The sequence below is a fragment of the Protobothrops mucrosquamatus genome, unplaced genomic scaffold, assembly GCF_001527695.2.
Source record: "Protobothrops mucrosquamatus isolate PMUCROS unplaced genomic scaffold, P.Mucros_1.0 scaffold218, whole genome shotgun sequence".
Taxonomy (NCBI): Eukaryota; Metazoa; Chordata; class Lepidosauria; order Squamata; family Viperidae; genus Protobothrops; species Protobothrops mucrosquamatus.
Genome location: NW_015386571.1, coordinates 779,295 through 788,068, shown reverse-complemented (window position 1 = coordinate 788,068; position 8,774 = coordinate 779,295). Strand labels below are relative to the sequence as shown.

General features: G+C 44.1%; 1 protein-coding gene across 1 annotated transcript in view; it reads left to right on the top strand.

Moving 5' to 3' along the window:
• Positions 1–1,256: 1,256 nt before the first annotated feature.
• Positions 1,257–8,774, top strand: part of TMEM229B (transmembrane protein 229B) — a 52,879-nt gene continuing 45,361 nt past the window's right edge. Inside the window, exon 1 of the mRNA XM_015814096.1 lies at positions 1,257–1,268. The gene's annotated coding sequence lies outside the window, so the exon portion shown is untranslated. The remainder of the gene's footprint in view (positions 1,269–8,774) is intronic.

Genomic DNA, 8,774 nt, shown 5'->3' with positions numbered 1-8,774 from the left:
TTCGCCGCGAAGCGAAGGTTGGAGACCGGGCGATAGTTGGCCAACTCGTCTGGGTCCAGGGAAGGCTTCTTGAGGAGGGGCCTCACCACGGCCTCCTTTAGGGCCGCCGGGAAGACACCCTCCCGCAGAGAAGCGTTAACAATTCCCTGGAACCAGGCTCGTGTCCCCTCCCGAGCTGCCAGTACCAGCCAGGAGGGACTTTGCACTTCTTCTCTTGGTGGTTCAGGGATCCAAGAGGGGCTTTCCCATCTCCCACCCCCATAACAGGTGCAGGCAATGAGCAATCAGATCTATTGCAGCTGCAAACCTAGGTCAGATGGAAAAGGGAGGTTTGTATTCTTCCACTTTATCTCCTACAGCCCTTGGATCTAGCCTTAACTGTGATCTTTGATCTTCCATCAAAGGACATTTTTAAAATGTTGATTTTGAAATCAAGGAGCTACCAAAAAAAAAAACCCACAACCCTGTCAACACAGGCAGCCCATGCTAATGTATATAAGCAGGGAGAAAACCCCACACCCACGAACACTGGTGGTGTTACCTAATGGGGTAATGAAAGGTCTGCAAGCATATAACCCAGCTCAAAGAATACCAAGGACTCCACAGTTCAATATCTGAGTTTAAAGATATTCTCTTCCAACAGACCCATCTCTCGGCCTCAAGGAGCCACGGGGGACCCGGGGCCTGGGCTAACTGCCGAAGAAAACAACGGACTCCGCGCAAATTTGCCAGGAGGGTAAATTATTCAAACCAGGAAGGGAACGCAGCCAACCAAGGACCTGAACGGAGTAACTCTTCCCTTGCTACGGCTCCTCAGCCCGGCGCATGGAGCACGCAGGCAGGCGGAGAGGGAAGCCAACGTCGGGGATGGGGGTCTGCGGCAGCGCACGGATGGCGGAACCGAGTTGAGGGACTCGGCCTGGTCTTCCCTCCCGTCCTTTGACTTCCCCTCTACCCAGCCTGCACCTCCCGGGCGCAGCAGCGAGAGGGTTAAGCGATCGAAGGGCTGCGGGCGGGGGAGGCGGCCGGCTGTCAGGAAGGAGCATGTGCAGTTTGCATTGCAACCGCATCCACGCTATGGGTCCTCTTCATTGGCACAGCGGCGGCGGCGCAAGAGAGGCTACAAAAGGAACCGCTGCCGGCTCGGATCCATCCATGGAGCAGAGGCGGATGAAACGCTGCTGAGCGGGTCCCAGCCGCGCCGCTGCGGGGAGCAGGCACCTGCGCCGGGCTGCCCTCCCTGCGTCCCGCTGCCCAGCGTCACCCGGGTAGGTGCTTCCGCAGAGGCCTCCTCCTTCCTGCAACGGGTGCGGGTTGCCGATGCTCGCGGGCGGAGGACCAGGGCGACTGCGGTCAGCACGCTCGGGCTTCCCCTTTGACCCGCTGCAACTCGCAGCCCCGGACAATTCCGTGGGGAACCGCGCGAGAGGAAGGGAGCTCAGCCTGTAACAAAGCGAGGAGGTGCTTGGGAGAAGCGGAAGGCAAGCGAGCGCTTTCCCCCGGCTTCCCTTCTTTTGCCGGATCCTGTTCCTTAATCGCTCCTCAACCTCCCATCTTCCTGCCTCAGTTCCCGGCTTCCGATCTGCCACGCCCCCGCCGGCCTGGGAAGGATGCTGAGCTGCTGCATCCTGTCTGGTGGGCTCGGCCTGGAGCGGGCTCGGCCGGAGGCTTTTTGGCGCGCGGGGCTCTCCTTTTGGCCCCGCACGAGCCACGAAGCCCCCGCGCGTCCTCTGCGCTCGGCCGCGTGTATCTGGGGAAGTGGGGAATCTTCTTGCTCGGACGCTGGGTGGCTACTTGGGAACTTCGCATCACGCCTGGGTATTTCTTGCCCCCCCCCTCTCTCTCCTCTAAAAGGGTCTACTTGAACGCGGTACCTCCCAGTTGTCTCGCAGCTTTCCCAGGCGGCGTGGTCACCTCCCTCTACTGGGGTGTATTCTAATTGCTAAATCCTCGGGCTTCCTCAGATTGTCTGCTCCTCTAATTTCCCTGCCATGTATTCGACTTGACCTCCCCAAAGTCTGAAAAGCCCCCAAATAGGGAGGGTGTGCCTTTCAGGTCTCAAGATTGTTATTTCTGATCCTACTTTTCTAAGCCCCAGCGTGATTTAAAAAAAAAGAAGTGTATAACTTTTTTATAACTCTTTATAAAAAGTAAGTATTGGGCACATTAATTTTCATAGTCAGCCCTGTGAGACAGGCTGGTAAGTGGTTATTCCCATTTTATAAATGGGAAGCTGAGGCTAGAAGAGAAGGTAGAAGGTGGCTCTTAAAAGAGAATCTAAGCATTTGTTCTCTCCTAAAACTCACAAGCTTTTTGCAAGCTTTATTCCCTAGGGCATATAGCTCACAGCTCACATGGTGTATGTCTCCCATCTAGTCTGCCCACTTTGGCAGCTAAGTAGCTCCTTGGCTGTCTCCTACCTATAAAGACACATATCCCCCATATAATTCAGTTAGTGATCTCCAGTGTGCCATTGTACTTTTAATGGGTTTTGGTGTCACAGAACATAGAATCTGTTCTCTGAAATCAGTCCTGGTCCTTGCTAATTCCTACAGCTAGGTTTATTAGATTGTACAGAGACATCTATGAGTACTTGCATGTTTAGGAAAAACTCTTCCAACATGATTCCCTCGCCAAAGCGTTGGATTATGCTTGCTACTCCATAACCAGCATGCTCCAGAGATGATATGAATGGTAGTCTCACATATCCTGGGTGCCAGTTATAAGGAGACTGCTGAAGACAGAGCTTTCTGTACATCCAGTGGGTAGAAATTCTTACCCAGGAGGTGAGGGGATATAAATTAAGTGCAGTTGGTGTGGGTATATGGTGCTGTGTAAGATGATAGGCTTATTTTAACCATATGTATTTATGTAATCAGTAACAATATTTATTTATGTAATCAACTGGATCATTGCATTGAATATTGTGTTTAGGGGATGTTAAAATATGCCAGTGCTAAAACTGTGCAAATCATTAAATAATATATGGCAGCCTCTGTAAGCTGTGTTCTTTTTAGCATTAGCATTAGCAGTATTATTTTCATACCATACCAAAAGCCAGGAAGTTTTTCCACATTTACTGTGATCAGTAAAACAAAAGTATATCGTCCTTTTAAATTTTTAAACTGAAAAAATACCTTTGGGGACTAAAGTTGAGTGAAACGGAGAAGTGTTACTTTTCCTGCTTTTCTCAGTTAATTATTTCTAAAGGGGAAAACATCACTCAATGTGTATCAGCATCCCACAGAAAAATGTATTTTATTCTGTGACCAAGAACCTTGGGCTTGAAACCCATTGGACTGTATTGATTGAAACAGCCAGGGTTTTAAAATAATGACGATAATCTCCAGCACTGGGGAATAAACAAAACGTTGGGCGAGAGACTGAATGTCCTTCCAGTTGAAGTAACCTTGCTAACCCTATGAAATTGTTGCATTTTTGTGAAACATTAATTTAATAAATGTCCAATTCCAAGAACAAGTAAACTCAAAAACTTAAATATAGCAAATTACTACAGCATGATAATTTTATTTTCTTCAGAAAATTTTATTTACACAAAAAGAAAAAAGTTAATTAGGCCTTCATATATTTCCTTATTTGAAGCATAATTGATTCTGCTGCTATTTCTCGTGGAGAGAGATATTGCAACTGAACGCCCAACCTTAGGAAATTATTTTAAGCCATATGAGGTTTAAATGGGCATAGGCCACACATATTGAAATCTGTTTGTTATAGCTAGGAGATGCAGAAAAGTATTTTAAAAAATATAATATGAAGTTTGTGGAATACTGGATTAAGTAGTTATTACCATATTGTCTGATTCTGTTCTTTTTCTTTTCATTGTTTGTTTTTTCGCCCATGATTCTAAACAGAACCTGATTGTATTTAGTCACTTACCCAACAGCAATTTTGATCTTATATTGTGGTACACTGTACAGTACTTCTTTGGAAAAACTATTGGCGATCTATGTTGTTTGAAATCTAGAAAAAAATTCCTTAACTTTCGAAATATACATGCCACAAGGCAATATTTTTCTACACTGAAAAAGAAGAAAGTGATACTTATATTGGGTTAATTCCATAGAATCTATTATGTAGTTTTTGCTTTTCACATATTTTAAATAATCAAAGGACTGGTTATTACGTATGACAGAAAAAACAAGTAGAATGGATGGTTTAAAATTTATGTTTGAGATGGGGAATTTGGGAAGAAAATCATTAGACTGCAGTAACTGAGTAGTTGTGTATAAAATACATGTAGGTGCTGATCCAGCCACACTGAAGACTTTTTAGCAGAAAGTATTAAATATATTCTTAGTTTCATTCTGGCTGGAGAGCACCTGCCTTCATTTCTAGGACTAGCTTTAAAATGTTGGACATGGTTTGAACTTTTTAATGTTTACACCCAGAAGTGTCATATTGTTAGTACAAGTCACTTCCTACTAGAAGTACAGATGATGTAATCCTAGAAGTAGGAGGGTTTTATAAGGGCTGAATTTCAGAACTTCGGAAGTCTGTTTATAGACACACAGTAAGTGTATTTTAAAGTAAAAAAAAAAAAAGCCTGTCAGGGATTTTTGTTGTCCTTTATTGACAAAAAACGGATGGAGGAGCAAAGTAATAAAAATTATAGACCTTCTTGAAAACATTGCTAAAAAGCAGTGGATAAATACATAGTAAAACAAACAAAAGGACAAAATATCTGTGATCATAAAGCAAGTCCTCCAATGGAATCTACTGGATTCTATTTCTAATGGAATCCAGTAGCATCAGGCACTTCATTCAATGCAAACTCACAATTTTTCCCTTTGAAAAATAAGGAAACAACTATCCTCCATAAAAGGAAACAGCTTTCAAATTACTATATGGTGTTCGTAAAAAATATGCTACTGATTTGACAGTCAACAAAGTTTCATAGTATACAAACTTGCTGGAGTGGTTTTTAGAAGGGAATCAACTTTTAACATTTCCGTTTTAAGAGTCAGCATATCAGCAATTTTAATTTCTAGCCAAATGCAAACTTTCTCTCCTTTTGCTGCTAAGCTGCTCATTCAAATCAAGAAAAGGAATTTGGTGAATAAAATACTGTATAGGAGTGCATAAATTCTTATTTCGTTGTGTCAAATATTATATCTGGAAAACCATACAGGGTTCCAACTAGTGCATGGGAAGCATTTGTATTTACATCTCACCTGATAGGTACAGCTTTAAATCTTCCAAATCTTAGAAACTAAAACTTGGTACAACTTCTTCTTTTCTTGCTCATGTTTTACATAATTCTTCCCAGCCTGTCCTTTACTATCTGTTTAGGTTGAACTATGGATTTGAACTGTGACTTTGGCCCCCAGTCACTGGGAATTTTCCATACTGTAATGAACAGGGCTTTTTAAATTAGAAAACTGTAGCTTAACTCTGATATTTTACCCAGAAGGGTTTTCATAAACGTAAGTGTAAATTATTGGTGCCAGTTTCAGGTTCCAGAAAAGTTTTGATAAAAAAACCTCTTCCCGCTGGTTTTTCAATTTTTTTTTCTTCTTTAAGAAAATGTTGGACTGTAGCTTCTGTCATAGAAGGTTCTAGATTGGGAAAAGCTGGTTAAAAAGATAGGGCATAACAATGAACCCAGCCACTACCTTTGCCTATCTGTATCAAAAATGGGAAGATGAATAATAGCTGATGGGATTAGAACAGTGCTTTTTGTCCATTTCTGGCTGATGGAGGCACTCCCAACCATTGGTCATCCTGTCTCCTGCGTAATAGTTGGATATAGTAGTGCTGTGCTTGTGGTTCTTCAGAGTTGACTAATAACACAAAACTGTTCAGTCACCAGTACTGTAAGTGCTTCCCTCTATGTCCTAGAACAGGGGTAGGCAACCTTGGCTCTTTTATGACTCGTGGACTTTAACTCCCAGAATTCCTGAGCCAGCCATGCTGGCTCAGGAAATCTGGGAGTTGAAGTCCACGAGTCATAAAAGAGCCAAGGTTGCCTACCCCTGTCCTAGAACAAGGGTGAACTGGAGTAACAAGCTGAAATGATGCAATACTAAAGGACTAATCTTCTTGTCTTCTCCTCCCTATGTTTCCTTCTGAAACATCATAGTAGAATCTGGAAGCTGACATTGTTACTTATACAGAAGAAAAGGAAAGGAATCCCAGATAAAAATACTGCTTATAATTCAGCTCCTTTTGTGATTCAATCTATCCCTCCCGCCTTGACTGTTGAGTTGTATTACAATGGGGTATAGGAAGAGTGGGAGAAGAACAGGAAAGCATTCTAGACCTACTTTATCCCAATGCAGTCAATATCTTTTCCATTAGCTGTTGACATACTGATGAGGGAAGACAGCAAAATTAGAGGACTCTACCAATCACTTTCCTTATCAGGCACTGCACATGCATAATTAGGAAAGCACTGATAGGGGGACCAAATACAGTAGTGACTAGATAGAAAATTGCATGCAAATATAGCCTTCTACAAACTCAAGGATGAGTGGACAGCACTTTAACTGAGCAGCATGGAAAGGCCCTTAATCCGTAGATGGTGGTTATAGAGCAGACATGTCAAACACAAGGCCCGGGGGCCAGATGCGGCCCGCGAAGTGGTTTCATGTGGCCTGCAAAGCCATCCTGGAAACAGTGAGGGAACGGCCCCCGCTGCCTTGGCCCTGGCCCAGGCCGGCCGGGAGCCAATGTACAATTTTGTGGTGGCCATCTATGCTGAAACGCATTCAGTCTTAGCTCCACAAGGCCATCTGGAAACAGCGAGAAACCAGCCCCTGCCGCATCGGCCCCACCCCCTGGGTGCATGCTGGAGAGGTGTCACCCTTTGTGAGGAATGAAGAAATGGACCATGCCTTGGCGCTTGCCCCGGTCCCACCCTCTTCTGCCAGAGACCCTCAGATCTGTTCCACTCCTGCCCAGGCACCCTTGATGCGAATGATGTAGAGCTGGCCATGCCCACCCAGTAGGCCACACCCACCCAGTAGGACGCACCCACCCTGGCCACACCCACCCGGCCCCCCGAGGGCAACCGCAATGCTAATGCGGCCCTCAATGAAACTGAGTTTGACACCCCTGTTATAGAGGTAAGTCATTTTTTGCAGGTCAGTAGATGATGTCGGGATTCAGCCCTCAAGGTAAAGGAAAATGGTAACTCCTTACAACTTGTAAGAGGGCATAAGGAATGGCTGGGAAGGACTGGAGGAAGCACTGCTATCAAGGCAATGATTAGACACAAACCCATTCAAAGAAACTAATTTGTTGATTGAGATGTTGAGCAAACATCTCATACAGGCCCCTCCCTAGTTTGTACAAAGATAAACTCAGGGAGACAGGGAGCACATGGGGACTTGCCAGATTCTGTTGCTATAGCTGTACTATAAAAGTAGTTCTAGACTTCGAGGGCATTGATTTCTTAGACTGTCCTATCTAATAGAGCCGGCACAATTCTGTAAATGGAAAGTTCATTATTATTCATTCTGCTTCTTAGTAAATAAACTTCTAGCCTGGCAGAATAGTAGTTACTAGAAAAACAATATGCCAGTACAAGCTTGGTTCCCAGTAATATTCTAACTTCGGTGCCAATTCTGAAAATAATTAGAATAATATTCTGGAAAGAAAAAGATTTTTCTTGTGATCAAACCTGTCTGGGTTAGTTCAAGGAAAGCATGATTAACCCCACCCCCGTGTCTGCCCAGCATGAATTAGGATAGATTATAAGACTAAGCTCTTGGCGAAATCTCAAAACAAGATTGGCCTACTTTTTAAACAAATGACTTTTGTCACATCAGTTTTGTTTCATAGGTAAACATGGAAAGAACATTTCCTATTATGGAACTGGAAAGAGTTATTTAGGCTACTAAATTCTCACCCCTCTCTTTCACTCGGAGCAGGAATCCCAAGTGAAGCCTTCCAGACAGGTGGCTGTCTATCTTCTGCTTGAACCTGTCTCCTGAAAATGAAGCCCACCCCCTCTCTAACTAACCTAGTTCGTTGGTCTTCCTTTCAGAAATTATTTTGTAACATTCAAAGTCTACTTTTTTTGTAACTGAAATCTGTACTTGGTGTCCTGTACTCTGACTGAGAAAGAACAGAGTACTCTACACCAAGCTAGCTATCCTATATCTATCCATTGTGACTGTTTTCTGAAAGTGTTTGTTTCCTATGTTCCATTTGGTCTCTCTTAAATTTCATCCTATTATTTTAACCTGTTTAAAATTTCATCCTACAGGTAGTCTTGGTTAACGACCATTCATTCAGCGACTGTTTGAAGTTGCAGCATTGCCGAATGAGTTCTTGAAGTTATGGCTGTTACAGCATCCCCATAGTCATGTCATTGTGATTCGAAAACGTGGCAACCAGTTTGCACTTAACATGGTTGTAGCATCTCGCGGCCACGTGACTACAATTTCTGACCTTCCCTGCTGAGTTCCCGTGAGAAAAAATAATGGGAAACTATCAGGGAAGGTCACAAGTCCCTTTTTCTCTCAAGAAGCAGAAGTAGGCTTCAGAGTACAGGGTAGCCAAAAGGGCAGAGATGGGGCGGGGAGAAAGAGAGGGGGGGAGATGGGTGGTGGACTTTAGAAAGAGTGCAGAGAAGAGCAACAAAGATGATTAGGGGACTGGAGGCTAAAGCATATAAGGAACGGCTGCTGGAATTGGGTATGTCTAGTTTAATGAAGAGAAGGACGAGGGGGGACATGATAGCAGTGTTCCAATATCTCAGGGGTTGCCATAAAGAAGAGGGAGTCAAGCTATTTTCCAAAGCACCTGGA